General features: G+C 36.2%; 2 protein-coding genes across 3 annotated transcripts in view; one reads left to right on the plus strand and one right to left on the minus strand.

The window, feature by feature from the left end:
- The window catches only part of LOC128894563 (dipeptidase 1-like), a 756,062-nt gene that overhangs the window by 430,755 nt on the left and 304,843 nt on the right, over window positions 1-20,464 (plus strand). The window lies entirely within an intron of this gene.
- Window positions 1-20,464, minus strand: part of LOC128894572 (low affinity immunoglobulin epsilon Fc receptor-like) — a 192,614-nt gene that overhangs the window by 170,225 nt on the left and 1,925 nt on the right. The window contains exon 2 of the mRNA XM_054156407.1: window positions 12,715-12,862. The gene's annotated coding sequence lies outside the window, so the exon portion shown is untranslated. The remainder of the gene's footprint in view (window positions 1-12,714; window positions 12,863-20,464) is intronic.

Genomic DNA, 20,464 nt, shown 5'->3' on the forward strand with positions numbered 1-20,464 from the left:
TAAAAATTCTTAACTCATCTCTAACAGTTAACTCAGAGTTCTTTGACCTGCCAATGTTAGAAACTACGTCAAAACGTTGAATAACCGAAAACAAAAATTCCCACAAGTATATTAGTAAGCTGTCGACATTGTTCTCCCGCTACTGCACGAGTTTTATTTTTCTTCGAAATTGTACGCCTCTAGAAGGAGTTAAAAGCATCGAATTCCAGGGCTGGCGAAGGGAAAAGTAAATCGATCGAGGCATTCAGCTCTTGCATCAGCGGTGCGTTTTCACCGCGAGCAAAGAGAAGGAAGTACTTTTATGCATTCGACGTGGGAACAATAAAGCCACCTGGTCGCATTCACTGCCACACGGTGACCTTACATAATTGTTTCGTAACGACATGCAACGAGGTTAACGTTTAAACGGCGTACTATCGGAAACAGGATATTGCCGTAGCGAGTATTTAGTGACCGTACGAGATATCCCCTGGTCGTAACCGAACGAAAATTCGCCGTGGCAAGGACGAATCACGAGGCACGAAATTTACCGCCCGCTTTTACGTCAAATCCGACGCCGCTAATTAGCGACGCGCAAATTCGTTCATTAGCAAGTCCAACAACGGTCGGGAAATTTTATTTTATCCGCTGTCCTTTAATTTTCGGGTCCTCGTTATTTTTTTTTCCCACCTTCCCTTCGGTTCCGTCGAATCGTTTCAGTTTACCATTGGATAATTACGCGCAAGAACGTCGCGGCAATTAGCTGCGAAAACACGCTCGAATTGGAGCGATGTTGCGTTATTTGCCGCGAAAAATCATCGCGCGTCGACGAAATTATTCCATCACGCGGCAGCGAATTAACGCGATTCCGTGTAAATAGATCGATCATATATCGTCGACTCACTTTCCGTTTCGTGTCATAGCAAACGGACGTTCTATTATTATCCGTTTAGTTTACCTTTCAGTAAGTATTATATTTGTCAATTGCAAGACTCTGCGTTTGAACAACAGTTCTTTTTCTAATCCATTTGTGTTTAATGCTGAAGTAGATTCTTGTTTAACTCTTTGATGTTAGGTGGGTTAAAAACTACCCCGCCTTTTGCTTAGCTTTACTATTTTATTTAAAGTTTTTCATTCGCGTGGCAATACTATGAACCAACGCTAAAAGTACAATAAGTGGAATCAGAAATGTATGCAAATCAAAACGGGTTAGCAAGTTGTTGACACTGTGCTTCTGTGCAGCTTGAATTTTCTTTTTCTTTTATAATCGTGCACCTCAAAGAGTTAACTACATTTTATATGTCGTTTCATAATTGCGACGTTCGAAAAGAGAATGTATTATTTTTAATATACGAAGAACGTATATAGCAGTGGTCAAAGAAATTGCATTAGTGATTCAACTTTCACACGACTAGTAATTACTGTTTGCTATCAAGTATTAAAGAAAATATTGGGTTGTCCGGAAAGTCCATGTCGATTTTTGGTAGGTGGTACAGGTTTGAATATATCGAAGTGGTTGAAAACAAATAACATGCATACATTCCTTAAAAGGTGGAAAAGTTGTGGAACAAAATGGCGCCTATGTAATTCAATAAATATGTATTAAAATTCAAACGTGTCTTTGAATGTTTCTTAGAAATTGGCACGAACTTTCTGGGCAACCTAATATAAATTGTTACATAGAAACAATTCAGTGTATCCTCTTACCACAATTGCAAACTACTCACGTATTCTATGAACTTTATTTTCAAGAAATGGTACAATAATACAATGTTTATAACCATTACTACATATACATATATAATAAAGGCATATACTAATTTGGTTAAGAAAAGTGAGATTTGCTGTCGAAGACGAAAAACAGCAATGCCACCTAGTTTTGAAGATATAGGACGTCCTCTTATATTCGAGCATGGAGGATAATCAACGTTGCAGAATCGCGAATACTTGGGAATTGAGGGTGCAATTTTTCCTACACTCGCAGCTACCGGATGCATTCCGTCTCTCGAACAAAAGAACACGGCGACGGGCATTAGAAAGCATTAGCGTTAAGCATCGGGACAGTTACCGAGCCGGAATAATTAGGCCTCGAATCGTGTCTCCGTGATATCACTGGTCGAGCAGGCGAAGAAACTCGCTTGCTATGCAGAATGATTCATGCATGTGTGTCCATTTTATCGGAACTGTGCGAAATTATGGTACAGCTCAATTTTTGCTTCTTTACTTACACCTTAATTACATTCAGATTGTTATTTAATGAAGGGAGTGCAACATTAGCTTGATCAAGATATAGAATATTTTATAATGGTTTGTATTAGGTGTAGAAATTAATTTTCTGCCTTCAATTATTTATGTTATTATATGTCTTCTGATGTATGACTTAGGGAAGATTGAAAGTTAGACGATTTTCTGTTTAACAAATAAATTGTAAATTTACCTGAGAGAGACACAATTTAGATGTAGAAATTAATGTTCTGTTTTCACATTAAATTATTTATATTATTATATAATGTCTTCTGATATGTGACTCGGGGAAGATTGAGAGTTAGATATTTTTTTTTTACGAATAAATTGTAAATTTATCTTAGAGAAGCATAATATCAATTTCTACAATAATATATTAAGTAATTTTACTATCAGTTCGATTTAAGAGTAGTGAAACACTCCGATAAGCTGAAAATCATTATTTTTATTTATAGATTCAGTGCAATTCAAGTAAACATTTGACTTCCTATAGGTATCTTATCTTCACATTTAAAGCCTAATTACGATTGTTTATAAGTATTCACGTCTCCAACGTCGAATGAGAAAGACTAATCAAACACTCGTTCCTCGAAGTGTGGTATTCAAGGCTGATTTCAAGATTACTTTTTGTCTCATTTACGAATAAAATCATCCACTTTTTCACGAGAAACTCATTAGTGGAGTTTCATTTTTCGTTTAACTACATTTGTAACGGATATCCTAGTGTTCGTTAACATTTTTTACTATATTTCCTAGCCAGCCAAAGTTTTCTTTATATTAAACGTTCAATCTCATACCAAGTCACATGGTGTAAAATATAATTACATTTTTTATGAAGGTTTTAATACGCGTACATCGTTCTATCGATAAACGATACCCGACACTGCTTTAATAAAACATTTATACACGGTACTGTTTAATATTTATTTAACGAATTTTGTATCTGCTCAGTCACTATTTGCATCGTTACTTTCTTACAGCGATACCCGCTTCGATAGAATATTTTCCTCAAAACCTGACAATTGATACGCGAAATAAATGTTATTTACTTAATCCCTTGCAAACGCGGTACAATTCACCCTTAATCGACACAAAATCCTCTTAATTCGTTTAGTAAATATCATTAACTTAATGTTTTAATGGGATGTAGATCCATACTTATTAGTAAACAAAAACTTATAAATTGAAATACATATGGCTGAATTAACTCTGTATATAAGTTTCGAATTTATATGTGAATCTAGAATTACACCGACAAATAAATACACTATATTGTACGAAAGTATATTTAAAAATGTTTAGTATTATATATTATGCGAATTTCATAAACGACTATGTGTATGCGTTATAAGTATAATACATTTGCGAGAATCCTTTTATAATTCGTTCAACGCGATATTGCACAGAAATATTGCTGTGATATTGAAAACGGAATTGGAATATTCCTGTAATTTTCCGTCCTGCAGACGTTCGTAAACATCGAGCGCTCAGCTGTGATTCAATTTGTTCGTCGATATAACGAATGAATACAACTAGCGACTTTTATCACGACTTTTCGACTCGAATATTTCATCTGAAGATTGATCATTTTTTACTATGTCCTATAAAAGAGAATCCAAATGTTTAGAAAATATTTAAACTGGTATTTAATTCAAACTAAACATCTTCCTCCGTGAATTTATATTTTACAAGAAATTTATTACCAAACTCTTTTTACTGAAATTATTATAAATTCAAGACCGTACCGGGCTTGTCTTTTTCTATATTATGCTATCACGGGCTATTAAAATACCTCGGTGGATCTTGCGAAAATTAAGAGTTTTTATATGGAACATCGAGTGATAAAATTCACGTATTTTTTCATACGATCCAAATATGCTCTGAAACGATGAAACGGGAATGCAAAGTTATGGCTACTGCAGGTCCCTTTTGTAGTTTCGCGTGGAACCATTCAGTTTTCATGACTCATTTTTCAGTACTCACTTGAACGCATATTTTTCCATTAACTTTGCACTTGCATCTATCGAACGTTTTTATGGAAAACAGGTAAACCGACCTGCAATTTTTCACGCCTTTAAAAAATTTTTTAACAAATAGAAATTTATTTCACGATGCTGTATAACAATTACAAAAATTAAAAGCGATCGAGAAAGTGTAGTAAAACACGGCTCTTTGGAAGCATTTTCTTTCACGGCGTGCGACGAGGTTACAAAGGTTCAAAAATATTGTTCTAGTCACTCTTCCTAGCGAAAGCATTACGTTGGAGCGCGTCAAGGAACAAACGTGAATGTCCCCTGCTAGCATGCAATTGTACAAATGAAACGGACGGTAACGTAATGCAATCGAGCGATAGAGTCATAATCAAAGCGATAGAAAGTTGAAGCTCGACGAACGTTTTACTCGAATGCGTCGTTTCTCTTTGGGAGTGACACGTGCGCCACGAAGCGAGACGAAGAGATACAATCAGTGGATGTCGATCAAAAAACATCTTATTAACGTGATAGGAGGTACTTGCTCTCGTAAAAGTCAGAATTCATATCAACAATTTCTGAACAGTTTCTGAACATAATTGAAATTTGATGTTTGAAAGTTGTTCTATATTCATAAAAGTGGAAAACATTCATCAAAATGAAATAAATAGTGAAATACTAAATTTTATTTTGTTCATTTATTTTTTATTAATAAATTGATTTTCTATGGTCGAATAACGTTTTACTATCGTATAGCATTAACAGATTGCAATTTCAGAGTAACTCCAGCGACTATTATTATAAATATAACTTTGTACAGTCTGAGATAAACTAAAACTAAATACTAAGATTAACACTTCTGAATCTTTACCATTTACACATAATTTATTGTACATTTGGATTTTTCAATTAATACACTATGTGCTGCATTGGACTTTCCACTATACAATCTATAATGTATTGAGTGCAGTTTTTTCGTTTATTAATTTACAAATGTGTATACAGTCGGTATCAGCAAAAAGCTTCATGTTCGTATCATATATATATATATATATATACATACTGTATACTTTGTAATTCTTTAGTTAAAAAAAAAAAATATACATGTCGAATTGAGTAACCTCCTCCTTTTCGAAGTCGGTTAAAATAAATGATGTTGAATATGAAGTTTTACTTCATGTGTCTCTTAATGACTATCGCTCAATTTTATCGATGTCCAACTTTATAGTAAACAGTAACCTTAAAAACGATACCGAAGGCAATTAATTTATTTTCAATAAATAAAACTCAAGACTTTTACAAAAAAAAAGGAACGTACACGCCTGTAGAACGATAGAAGAAAGTTGTACATATAAATGTTGAACACTTTGTTGAATGAGATAACGTTCCAAAAAAGTTCTGAGCATATGAATTATGTTTTAATGGGGTACGAACTTTTTCCCGTACCTAATATTTTGGACAGTACTACAAAATTTGTATAACTTTACATAGATTCATACCAAAAAATGGTTGAATTAATATCCCGTTAACTAAACTGAATTTTTCCACCGTTCCATTGTTGTCAATTTGCTAAATTCAAATATGTAAAATAATAAACTGTCGCCTGGGAGCCTGGGGGAACGTTTGTAGACTGTCATTAGAAAGCATTAGCAATTGAATATATCGTGGTCGCCGGTAACCTAGGGTCAATTAAACGCTGCAGAGTCGCGTATTCGGATTCGTGTATGCCTACGGTTACACGTCGATTGCGGTACAATTACCACCCAGCGTTCGTTGTTTCCGCAAACGACGCAGCGTTTCGCGGTGGACACCTTGCGCGGCTCGCGGCCAACTGAAATTTTTACGCGTGCACACGCGCGAGCTGCGTGAATTTTTCAGCGGTCGCCGTTTGCGTTTCGACATTGAATCGCCGCTACCCATGGAAAATCAATTTCAAATCACACCGAAACCTTTTTTACGGATTCATGATGCGCGCGACAGTTAGTCTCTTGAGGGATTGCCGAATTGGCAACGGAGCTTTGCGTTGGGTTGTGGTCAATAATTCTAATAGGTAAATAAATAGATTACATTTGATTCTCGAAGGTTTAATTCAAAATAAAAATGACATTTAATCTACATCTTATATTAAATGAAATCTCCAAACTTTAATTCAATAATAAAACACTTAGGTTACACTTTAAAACGTATTTAAAATATGGTTTCACAGTAAAATATTACATACTGTATAAATTAGACGTCTAACCATTGTTTCCTTTCGATATTCCGGTACCAGATCGTCTTTGTTACGGATAAATCGAGGAAAACAGCGACCGACGTCCCCGAATGATCATGCAAATCAGAAAGTGAACGAAAGGGAATGGGTTTGGAATAATATCGAGGAAATGGCACGATTCGCTGTGTCCGCAGAACACGGAACGCCATTGTAATGACGGCTTAACTGACAGACGCGATACCGCAGCCGCAATTATTTCACGATGTTTTGTGGTTCGATGCGCGACCCCAGGTTCCTCGATCGTTTTATCTCTATGTATTGTTGCGAATTCGTTCCACGTGGAATTACATAAACGCTGCATGTAAAGACAAACGTGTGGACGAACAAGCGTGGACGTTGACGAAAGTTCCTATCGAGTAAGCAACTTTGATCAAAAATGAGAAAGATTTGTAATATTTGAAATTTATAATAATATGTATGTAAACTGTATTAAGATTGAGCTAACAAGGTACTGCAAACGTCTATTACCTATATAGAAAATTAAAAAAGATACGAATATTGAGTTATGTTTCCTCGAGAATGGTAGAAACAAATATAAGGCATCTTGTTGGGAGAATAATTTACTAACCCGATTGCTACCATCGTTCAGTTGGATCTGTCATAAACCAAGTAGCATTTGCAGTAGTGTTATTTGAAATAGTGTATGCTATGTGAAAAGAAAATGTATTAAATAGGTCAACTGAATATTCTGAAGAATATGAATGCCGTACTCTTGTACGCCGAGTGAGCTTTCTCGAGGTGCTGTGAAAGAATTTATATATGAAAGCGTGCAGGAAGACGTGAATGCGGAAATAATTGCATATAGAACCAGCAGCAAAGGGCTGTGGATCTATCTAGATGACGATGAGGACACGTAGCTTTTGTTTGGGACCAATTTTCGTTATTTATATCGTTAAGTTTATTATTTATTATTCTTATTCTTTACTTTACACTAGTTACTTATTCTTTTCATTATTATTATTTGTATAATTACTGTTTATTATATTTGAGTACAATAATCATAGGTTCCTCTGCAGTGTCAGAATCAGATTTCTGTATTTTATTTATTCATGTTTCATGTTCGTATAGATAAACATACTTTATTTATTATTACGTATTGGACATGCCTATTCAAGTTTACTTACAAAGAACTTACTAAAATTAATATATGGAAATACAAATATTATCGAAAGAGATTATTACACCTCTCCATACATTAATTTTAATAGACTCATTCTCATAAATTCGAACGAAAATGTCCAATAATGATAAATAAATAAAGTTGTAATAATTCTTGCATCATCCTACAAAATTCTCATCTTTCTATTTCTATGCGCATATAAAAATAATCCAAATACCTTAAGTGGTACCACTTTTTTCTTCCTTTCTCTCTCTCCTTCCCCATTAAATGGATCCCATCGCAATCCCAGATGAATACGACAGGTTTCAAACCGTTCGACAAGTCCTGTAGTCGCGGAATGCGCGCCCAGTCGAGGGTCCAGCATAAAACCTAAATCTTTCGGTTGAACTCCAAGTGCAATTTGCGTCCGGTGATAATCGCGGCGCATTTACGCGTTACCGTGTACCCGATAACGTTAACGAGGTTGTCACAGGTTCACGCACGTCGTGCCTAAGTAAATTGGCGGGCAAACGTTCAGCAAGCCCCGGCAAACCGGCCAATTCGATTGCGGGACACGTAGCGAGGAGTTTCAGGGCGAGGAATCGATAATCGAGCCGGGGCACGGCGTTCCTGTGCACCCCCCTATTCGTGATTTTTCTTTACCTTCGACAACGTCAGCGCGGTTCGCGCCACCCTTCAATTGGTCTGGCAACTTTTCGTTTCGCCGATGCATTCCCAATTTGCGTATTTCTTATTTATCGGAGTGCATTGTGCACGTTGGTTGCTTTGGGAACGATTTCTTTGATGTTGGCTTATTCTTTAAAGGTAACGTGAAAATGTGAAAGTCCCGCGAGTAAATATTTCTAAATTGTAACGAAGAAATTATTTTACCAGGTGTAGCGTTTTTATTATAGAAATAATTTTTGTTATATTTTGAAGATTTTTGTCATCTGATTCAATGAAAACATTAAAAATCTATTGCTTTCAGTACAGAGAAATATAATTGTATATAGACGATCGAAATTGGCGAAGAAATTGCCAGTTTTATTTCTGTACACGTGATAGTTTCTGTGGATCGTGAAATTATTTTTGATGTACTTGATGAATCTTTTCATCTTCAGGAACAGTATACAAGAATAAAATGAAAGATTTAGAAAAAAATTGTCAACTTTAATTTTCTATACATATACTATACATATACTTGTACTGTTTTCTACAGAAGTACAATAATTTATACTACACCTGAAGATTATTCTTATCCTCAAATGCAACATAAACATTATTGTACAATATACAAAAACAATACATTTACAGTAATATGAAATAGAATTTACATATCAAAGTTCAATAAAATGTTAATAATACCAATGTGGTATAGAATAAAATTGATACTTTCGTTATTAATTTCATTCGTTATACTTGTCTTTGATCTGGCCACAATCAAATCCAACTAGAAGCTCACGGCACTCCATAACAGATAAAAGAGTCGGTTCATTTTACAAAGCTCACACAGAGCCCCATTACAGAGTAGATTTCATTTAAACGCAAGAAAAATGGTTGAATGCAGATAAAGCACAATGGAGGTTCGTAAAACACACCTAACAACAGGGTGTAACGCGGTATAAGAAGTTAAATCGCGAATGTGATCGCAAAGGGGAGATAGAAAGAGTTGGTGGAATCACATTGACCCATTTCTTTTCTTTCTGACCCCTTTGTTCAGGGTTGAGGCGCGCATACCACCGACTTTGGTCACCCCATGCGCACGCATAATCGTGGACACACACAAACACGTGGCCACGGAATATAGTAGAGGTTCTATTAGCCGCACAGGTACGTACCCGAACATTCCTGCGGTTTCAGCAACATAACCGGATTACACTGGTCGCATAGGTGAATTAGCGAGCAAATGATCGGTAAATTCATTCGTTGGTCTGGCTTCGACGCATCTATGGCATCGATGTTCACTCTGTTCGTTTCGATAAACGCCGAATTGGGACATTTGTTCGTGCTCATAAAAAAAGGCCATTTTGAATGTGTGATATTAAGTGACGAAAAAAATATTTCTCTACCTTGTAACTTAACACATTCGCGGTCGTTGACGCGTATTCACGTCACTTCAAATTCTATTCCTGTTTTCTATTCCAAATTATGAAAATCTTTTTACTCTATACACTATATAATTACAACATTAATATTTCAAAATATATTCTGTAATTTTTATCTTTACCCTAACGAGACAAATTTGCGATTTTCAGCTTCAGAATTTTATTATTTTCGCCAGTACTTAGTAGCACAAACGTAAAACATCTGCCGGTCGCGAATATGTTAATTACCTTATTCATTACCAAATTATAATTCTTTCCTAAGAGTTACTAAAGAACAGCGAGCATGGCGTGCTGATATTATTTAATTATTTTACTCATTGCTAAATTATAGTATTTTTTTTTTTTCAAAATTAAAGTCCATTTTCTGTGTGTTACTACAGAACAGTGGGTATAGTGTGCTTCTCTTCTGAAGTTATTTGTCCTAATTTATATTTTTAAATAATATTATAAAATTAATGTTCTTCGTAACAAATCTTTCGTTGAAAAAAAGCTTTGGAATTCTATTGATAATAAAATATGTAGATCAATGGATTTCACTATATGTTTCAATTTCATTCGGATTCGATTTCGATTTCGAATGAACATCCTATAATTTCTTGGCGAATGCGAGCATGTGGCCAAGTTGCGATCAGACATTTAACACTCTCCACTCGAAAAGTATTACTTTCTATTGAAAACGATTACTTTTATGCACAATCGAAGCCAAGCATCGGCACGCGTTTACCCAATTGATCTCTTCCTCTCTCGGAAGCGAAACCCTGTTCGACGAAAAATTTATTGTATGTTTTCGTTATCTCTTGGCAAGTGGAGTCATCTCCTTTCTCGTTTCGCCTCGAATTTCGCTCCACCGTATACACGGAGCAAGTAGCTTCCTTTATCTAAAATATTTCTGCTATTCCGAACAATGTGAAACTATATTCCGAAGAAGGTTGCTCGGCTCTAAGAGCTTCGTTACACGATGGTAGCAATAACTTCTTTGTCGGTAGGAATACCGTGGAGATTGTAACAGCAATCTTCGAACGTTATCAAAAGTAAAGTACCTTATCTTCAATATCCTTTGACGTGATCGCGAACTTCGTTCCAACGTCACTGTGGGGATAATCAAAATAAGTTTAATCAAATAGCTTGAAAGTTCGTTCGACAAGTTTAACGCTTTATAATTTCATTAACCGTGATAAGCCCACTTCGATCCTAACGATACCGAAAACATTTAATAAAATTATCTTCCGATTACCCGTAACTTCCAACAATCTTTTTTCGTGATGCTGTAAATTGGTTTATCGTTTTAATTGTCTATTGGAGATTTCTACGATTATTCATTTTACTTCTTTAATTTGCAATGTGTGTACCTGAGATTAGTTATAAATTGAAGGTAAAAATAATTCACTATTTCGTCTTTCAAAAGTGCCGAGTATAAAGATGGACAATAGTATTTTCAATTTTCCTTAAAGTTTAGTATTTGTTTGGCAAACTTCCTTGCATTTGGAATTGTTTTGAAAATAGCATTAGGAGATGAATATTTAGAACTTGCTTTCACCCCTTAAAATTTAATTATTACAACAGAAAATTCATGTAAATTTCTAAGCTCTCCTCGTATAATATTGTTTATCTGAGTATGGTTTTGTTCGTATCAATTTTTGGAAGACATTGGGTACATCGCAATAAATTGTCTGTGTGCACGTTCCTGAAAGTTACCCCTTTCTCTAGAGATCGAAATCACTATTCGCCAGCATACATTGCTGTGCATAGTTACAACAATTCTCTAGGAGAATTCGTAATTGGCAATTTCCATTCGTATATCAAAGTTATCAAGTACAGTTCTATCCCTCTCCCATGCCCTGAAGAAAGTTAACATTAGTGGAATGGAAGTAATTGCCCGCTTATTTAAAGACCAGTAGCCTCTGGTCGTTCATTGTCCTTTTCATTCTCTTTGAAAATTACATTCCTCCAATCATGATTTTCATCATTTGCAAGATGGAAGCACCGAAGAGACTAATTGTAAGCTCCGAGATGGGAGATATTTAGACTTTTCTACGATTAGGTGGAGGATTACGAATGGACATACGAATTATTTTTATGAAATATTATAGCGGGACCCTAGGTTTAATATTTATAATTTTATTGCACGAAGAGTCAACAAAGGCACTTGGAATAAAAAAAAGATAGTGATATTTAATATTTTTCTACTACTTTCTGTAAAATCATGTCTTTAAAACGATGTTGGTGTAGTTTTATTTATAAAAATTGATTAACATGGCAGCATGAAGTAGAAGCAGATTAAATATCTTCTTTTCGTAATTAGGAAAATTACGAAATTGGCACTCGGCTTTTTTAATACTCCCACTATACAATTATCGTTCAGACAGTTATATCTATTTGCATAAATTATTACATGAAAGTAATGTATTACAAATAGCTTGCGGATGATAAGATACGGAGAAATCCATTAGAATAAGCACGAATGCAAATACATTAGTTTGTCTGGAAAGTCCGTGCCGATTTTTGGTAGGTGGTACACGAAACAATTAACATGGGTGCTGCCCTTAAAACGTGGAAAGGTCGTGGAACAAAATGGTATTTATATAATTCAATAAATATATATCAAAATTCAAATGTGCCTTTGAATTTTTCTTGAAAATTGGCACGAACTTTCTGGACAACACAATACATAAAATATCAATAACACCTTAGAAAATGATACATCCTACCATTTAAATTTAAATCAATTTTCTATATCTATCAAAATATGAACTTGCATAAACATCCACAGTCTAATCATAATCATCCATGACTGACGACAGTTATTATAAATATTCTTGTCCTCGTTTAATATTTCCCTTGATAATTAGAACAGTATCGACATTTAGACTCATCAGAAAATTGATAAATGCTAAACGAGCCCGACGACGCGTCAGGAGTACATGTAGCGCCTCGAGGGCTACAACAGCAACTTTCGGTACGGATCATGCATCAAAAGTTGCTTGGGCGTAAAACCCCCTCCACCCTTCCCCTGCTCATTAAACTTTATCTCGCTACTTGACTCACCGTTTCTTCGAGTTGGTTAGAGGAATTTCTCCCGGTGCTCTTCGCTTCTCTTAGCTGGCTAGTCGGCACGGGCTGTGACACATGAGACTGTTTCGCACCTGCGGCACTACGGAACGTCACTTAAAATTCCTCGACGCACTTCTTTCAGCTAGAATGCACCACCGTAAGATGACACTGGAACGGAGCAATTTGTCGGCGATCTGAACGAGAACGGAATTCGTGAACGAAATTTCGCGCGCGTCGGGGCGGTGTTCGATATTTCATGAACGGAAATCGACGTATCGCGGGGAAAAAAAGATCGATCGAAATTGAAGTTTGGCCATGTAGTTACTCTATTGTGGCGGGTGAGGTTCCCTGAGAATTAAGTAATTTCGGTGGGGAATATTTTAAATGTGGAAACGAACGTGAATACAACCGTGACCACGAAACATCAATATTCACTTTCATTTTTTAAAAGCCGCGGTCTATTTGTGTATAAAAGATGAAAGAATGACACGAACATTATCGTGAGCATGACCATGAACATGAAAAAGTAATATGAACATAACCATGAGCATGAAATATTAATATTCACTTTCTTTTTGAAAAGCCTCGTTCTCTTTTTGTATAAAACATGAAGGGATGGCATGAACATGACCATGAACATGAAAAGATGATATGAACATAACCATGAACATGAAATATTAATATTCACTTTCTTTTTGAAAACCCATGTTCTCTTTTCGTATAAAACATAAAAGTATGACATGTATGAACATAATCATCAACATGAAACATCAGTATTCGCTTTCATTTATAAAAAGCCATGTTCTCTTTTTGTATAAAACATGAAAGTATGACATGTAGTCATGTACAGTATGAACATAATCACCAATATGAAACATCAGTATTTGCTTTCATTTTCAAAAAGTCATGATCTCGTCTTTTATGTTTAGGATAAATAGAAATATCGTTAATCTCAGCCCATTCTTCTTATTACTCCTATGTAGTTTGCATTTTCTCTATATAAGTATTTGATTCAAATATTTATTTTTCGAAAAATACACGTGAAATAATGATTAATCTCAGACTCGAGGGATGGCAGAGAAACAAATTGAACTGGACACCGATCGTTCGCGACGGGGTAATCGAGGGATCGATGGGACCTCGACGTTTCGCGTCCGTGATACCGTGAAACCGGAAATCGAACGCCTCGAACGGTTTGTCTTTCATCGCGAAACGAATTCCCGACGGAGATTTTCGCGAATTTAACCGGCTCGCCGACGTAGATTACCAAGTGGAGGAGAAATCCCGGTATCAAAGGAGAAACGGAGTCTCTTCATCCTCCAGAGCTTTCCGCCCTTTCACGCCTCGCGTAGAAGCCGACCGAGACGTGCGGAACGTCTAATATCGCGCAACCCCTTTCACTGGCCTCGTAACAAAGTCGCCGAATTCGGGATCGCGAGAATTTTCATCTGCATATAAACTTGAATTACTCTTAAAAATTTGTGTACCTCCCACGGAAAGTTTTGAGAGTAATTCCTTCGCCTCGAGTATTTCTTGGATATCACAATATTATTTTCTAAGAATTTTAATTCTAACTTGGTATTTAAAATGTTTTTCTTTTTTTAAATCTCAATGGCTTTTGAAAATTTAGAGATGTGTTCCCTAGGCTTATAGTTTGAATTCTATCCATTTATTTTGGGAATTTAGTTTGTGTTACAATGGACAACTAGTTTTTATTTATATGCGTCTGGAAGAAAGAATTTTGAAGGATATATGTAAATCAAGATAACGTTTTTGTAGAACATACTACGAGAAGGAAGACCATTTAAGGTACCAGAATAAGCGATTTCATTTAATTTTACATGTATGCTGTTGCTCAAAAGTCATAAGACAGTTAGTGAATATAAATGGATATGTTCAAGCGACAACATCTGTAAGGCATAACACTAGTAGAATTTATTGTAACCATTCCACATTTGAATTTAATCACCTTCAGGTCTAAAATTATTCCAATTAATTTTAATTTACAAACTTGAATACATAAAATATGGTAAATATATTCCTAAGCAAGAACTATAATGTGACTCTATATTTTACAAAGTCTAAAAAAAAAAAACAAAAAAAAAGTATCTTTCCCTCAACGATATACCAGTCATGTTTCTTGTCCATAGCATGTGCTAATTTTCATATCCTTAAAACTCTTGTAGAGTTTCCATTAACTACAACAAAATTATTTAAACAAAATGTCAATCCAAGTAAACATAATTTATAGATCCCACCAGCAATGAAAAATTGTTAAAGATAAAAATACTTCAAGAGGAACCAAAGTTAGTAGTCATTAATAAATAAAATAAAACTGTTGTAAATTGTACAACATATTTGAAAGCAATATTAAAATAAAAGCGTAGGATTCAAAATTCATTTTGTACTCCAAAGATAAAATACAAAAGACCTGTTAAAATCGAGTGTCCGAAGGCTTTTAAGCAACGTTATACATATTATTCCATTGTCGTTTTAATGATCACTAAGTATTCCCCAAATTATGGAACACTTGTTTCGGACACCCTGTAGACTGTCGCTATACAGCAAGATTCAGTGCGAATCGGGGCAACGCATACGACGCATATTTCGCGCGAGTTATAAATTCATCAATTCTATTGCCACGCGTAATTTGTTTCGTCGATGCGGTATATTAATTACACGGCCTTGCACGGTAGCGTGAGGTCGCATAACGTCGCATCACGTATCATAAATACTAAACGACGCGATTAATACTCGAAGATACAAAACATAAACGACCGAACAAGATCGACCTACCCCGTATAACCATGAAGTATGATATAATGGAACGTCGATTGAAACATTGTGCGCCCCTCCGATATCAGTGAAGCTTCCCCGGGTAATTACAGTTCCGTTTCATAGGCAGTCGAAAACTACGTAATCGAAAATTTATCGCGGCGTATTTACTTCTGTAATTTCGTCGAAATTCGCGAAAGTTATTCAGATTTATTCCATGTCACGTGACACCGTGGGGATTAATTACCGAGTTCGAAGCGCCAAGAGCGCATTCATTTGGAATCGACAAGCAACACCACGCAACGCTCTCTAGGTTTTTTCTACTATTATATTTTATTGCAAAAGGTGGAATTCTTGATTTGAGAATTCCAAATTGCGGGCATTCGCATACTACTCCTAAAAAATTGCACAATGTGTGGTATTTTTATTTTTATACATATTGATTTTAATATTTGTAAACCATTATTGAGCTGTTGTTAAATTTTAGTGAAGATTTAGAGATTCTATGGCTACTAAAAAAATTTGTGAAAATTAAATAATAGATTCGATGTTTTCAAATAAATTGTTTCATTATAAATATGCACATGGATAAACTTTACACTTGTATACATGTAATGAAAAATGTATTTGGAAACATCAAACCTATCATGTAATCTAGACAAATTCCTTCAACAAACACAGAGGGTACGAATATTTATGATAATGACTATATTTGACATTCATACTTCACAATAAAAATGCTCTATATTATAAAACTACTTGTCCTATTTAAATATGTGTATAATAAATACACTTTTCCAAACATAAATGAAGGCTTTAATGTCTAGTAGTACAGACCGTTGATAATGCACATGTGAAAATTAAAAGATGTATATTTTTTAAATAATAAAATTCCTACGACCAGTGCTGTGTACATATATCTACTTTAACCAAACTTTCTATTACTGTTTCTAATTATTATTTCCAAACGTATAACTAAGGTCCTCGCGATTTCTGGCAACAATATAGTAAAAAAACAAACAACAGTAATAGTAACAATTGTTGCATCGCCTTAAAAATATCGGCATAAAATATAAATTATTACTGTTTCCATTACTGTCCATTAAAGGCTCTAAATTCACATTAAAAAAAAAAAAGAAAAAAAAAACATACTCCAATACGATAGAATAATTCAGTCTAGTTATAATTCTTACGATGTATCCACTTATTCCAGATATATTTTCAAAACAATTCCTGTGGCCGCTACCCAAACACTCCAATGTTGCGCGAATGGTAATCAAGCTAACGATTAAAATGCGCAACTACCAATAAAAGGCATTCCTAGCGATCCCCTCTTGGAGAAACACCGTCGCCGTACTCGCAATTTCACTCGAAACAATTCGTTTCTCTCGATCCTCGACGCGCCATCGCATAACTAAGTAATCGTAGCAATTTGCGCAACGTTGTAGTCCGAAATTTCCAACGATGGTTTCCCTTCGCGCTCGCGGGGAATCACGGTCGAACGATTAGCGGACGATAACCAGAGAACGGGGCCCTAAATGCCTCGGCGCAGCCCGTAAACCGATCGATCATCTGCGACCAATCAGATCCCGTGTAACCGGTGCTTGACCAAACAAATTATTTCCTGCCGATTAGAGCCCGCGCCCGTTCCCGCGGCATCATCCGGCATAGAACGAAGGGAGGGGCGGATGGTGGGAGGGGGATCTGATGCAGTCGAGATCGATTCGATTAAATTCCACGAGAATCGCGAGACCGCGCTCGAAGCTTTTCGTTTCCCCGCCATTCCGAGCAATTTCCTTCGTGGTCGGTGGGCACGGCACCGTTGCTGATGCAATGTCATCGAATGTCTCGCGGGCTGGAGTTATGCCTCGTTTAACGTCGAACGAGCCAACTATTAGCTGGACAATGCTCGCCATGAATCGACCGTAACTATCGTCATTAGAGACGCGTGGCCTTCTTTTGGCTAATTGCCGGACGATCGCGAGGCGTCGATGTGTTGGAAAACGTATCATACGTTTCGTTCTATGTTCGATTCTCGTCGGTCGTCGTTGCGTATGGCACGGTCTGTATGGCGTTGAACGGTGACTTTGAATGGCTCGAATGCTGTGTGAAAACGTTGTTTTTAGGGGATGCGGTACTTCCTTTATTCTCGATAGATTGAATGATTTTAAAAGCACCATTTACGCGACTTTCCGTTCAATAGTTGGTCCAATTCTATGGCACAATACGGTAGTTTTGACGGCTTCGGTTGTCTATTAAAAATGTTATCTTCGGACGCATAAATGGTCCTTACTCGTAAGAGATTGAATGATGCTCAACGCGCCATTTAAAGAGTCGCAAAACTAACGTTTCGTCGGTTTTTGTTCTATTTACAGGGTTCGTTTGATACTCGTTTCAATTGTACGATGGGGAATAGTGGGTTCGAGCATTTCAGTTGTCTGTTAAAAACGTTATTTTTAGGAGTATAAGTATCCTTTAGAAAGTTTCGCAAAAGCGCTGCAAGGCTAACGCTAACTTACTTTTCCTTCTATTTTAAGTTCGATAGTCGTTTTAATTATCTGTTAAAAGTGTTATTTTTAGGTGTATAAACATCCTTTATTTGCAAGAATTGAGGAATAATATCTTTCCAAGCACGTCTTTAAGGGAAAAATACCATCATTCAGACCTGGCACGTTCCTCCAATACCTCTCAATTAGGATGATCAAAGTTACTATTCCACCCTGTGCACAGGATGTCTAATATAAAAATTGGAACTAGAATATTTTATCCCCCAAAACATATATCAGGTGGTGATCTTCTTTAATCAAATACGAAATTAATAAAATAATTAGAGGTAAAAGCATCTTTTAACCTTGCGTGCAATACGCTTTAATCCTGATGCTGGATCACCTTCGGTATAAATATAAGAACGTGGATTAATTCGAATAATTGTAAAGTAAGTAAAGCATAACTCGACATACAAATGAAAAAATTACATAAATATTTAAAACAGTCCATCTCTATCCTGTTTTCTTTAAAATTATTTAGGTAAATTAACGTTCGTAAATTGTTACCGAAGGCGACCCAATACCAGGATCGAAACGTTTAACGCTCGACAAAGTCGAGCGGTATTTGTAGTTCTAACTGTGTCCAACATAGACTGTGACAAGCCATTTTCGCACAATTTCACACGAGCACGAAATCACGCAAAAAATGTCACCAACAGGTGGCACACCACACTTCCGCCTGCGCTCGACTCACATTTCCGTCTGTACATACGCCTAGTGTAGGTTCAACCCTTTCTCTGTTGAACCACTCGAAGGTTCAAACCACACTGGTTTGACTGTCACGCTTCTATTCAAAAATTTCTAAATGTTCAAGGATGAATGAATTTTGGACAATCACTGTCAATTAATTTTCTTATATTCGATTTGTCAATGAATTTAGGTTGCATGAGTGAAAAACTGATAAATGAATACACGTTTACCTATGTATTATATTATGCTTTATTGTATCGAGTTGTTTTATATTGTTTTGTGTTATGTTTTATTATGTTTTATTGTGTTTTACTGTGTTCAGTTATATTACTATATTTATAATATTTCATCGATATTAACATTTGTCAAAAATACTCTTATAATATTTCTTTCTCTAATTGGCTCAATTTCACCCTCTACTGCAGAATAAAAATCATATGGTCGTTTGAAGATTAACCTACATACCCTATGCAGTCACTCTTAAAAGACACGAGACAATTACCCAGAAAAACAAATCACAAACATGTTCGTCACCACTACATCCCCGACACCGCAACTTCTCCAAAAAAATTTTGTTTCGAAACCTCTTTCGGTCACTGCTACGTTTTTTTTTTCTCTGCCCAAACAAATTTTATCAACCCTCACAGTCGACGCCCACGGTTCACCAAGCAGCCCGACGCAGCCTCGTCACAAACCGCCACAATATTTCTCTTTTTCCCCTGTCGAGCTTTGAAAAATCGCGGCCGCCATTCAACCGAAAACCGAACGACCGATAGCTCCCGTTCTTTCGCCACCAATCGTCCTGTTCACGTTCGACGAACCGCGGTTCTCGAATTTCACTGCACACATAACCGATCGCGGGGCGCCTCGCGTTACAACCGTTCCGGACCCTCGATGCCGCGAGTCGAGCCGCGACGCGTTGGTCAAGCGCGTTGGGACGAATGCGAGATGAATCGGACCGGAAGCAACGACCATCGGCGAACGGGCAGTTCCTCTACCTTCTGGGATCCTTGGTCATCCGCTCCCTAAGTCTTCCTTGTTGGGAGTACGAGCAGAGATGGGCAGAAAACTCTAGAGGTGTTTTAGATTCTATACACTTTTTTTTTTAATAAAATACGCGCTACGGAAAAAATGTAATAAGCTTCAAGAAATTTCGAACTGAAGCTAATTAAATTCTCTGAATAGAGTCACTCCAGAGGACGATTGTAGAAGCTTCTACCATTTGTTCAACGTAGGGTTTAGGATTAGAATACTGTACGATTTAATACTCGGATAACAAGGCACTACAGACTCTGTAGTACAGAGTAGGATAATTGCACGAGCTTCAAGAAATGTAGGTATACGACTCTGTACAACGATTAAATTGTCAAAATACAAGCACTCTAAAGGATAATTTTAAAAAGACTTAGTATTCGTTAATTATAGGATTTAGAACTCAAAATTCTGTACACTTACTTAATCCTCAGAACCAAATGCACCATAAAGGATAATTTTACAGGCTTCATGAAATTTAGGACTGAAACACTGTACAGCGATTAAATTTTCAAAATACAGGCACTTCAAAGGACGATTTTAGAAATTTTCGTTATTCGTTGAATGTAGGTTTTCGAATGAAAATTTTGTACACTAATTTAATCTTCAGACAACAGGACCACTATAGAGGACAATTTTACAGAATTCGAAAAATTTAGAACTACAACCCTGTACAGCGATTTAATTCTCAAAATACAGGC

The sequence above is a fragment of the Hylaeus anthracinus genome, unplaced genomic scaffold (assembly GCF_026225885.1).
Source record: "Hylaeus anthracinus isolate JK02 unplaced genomic scaffold, UHH_iyHylAnth1.0_haploid 4, whole genome shotgun sequence".
Taxonomy (NCBI): Eukaryota; Metazoa; Arthropoda; class Insecta; order Hymenoptera; family Colletidae; genus Hylaeus; species Hylaeus anthracinus.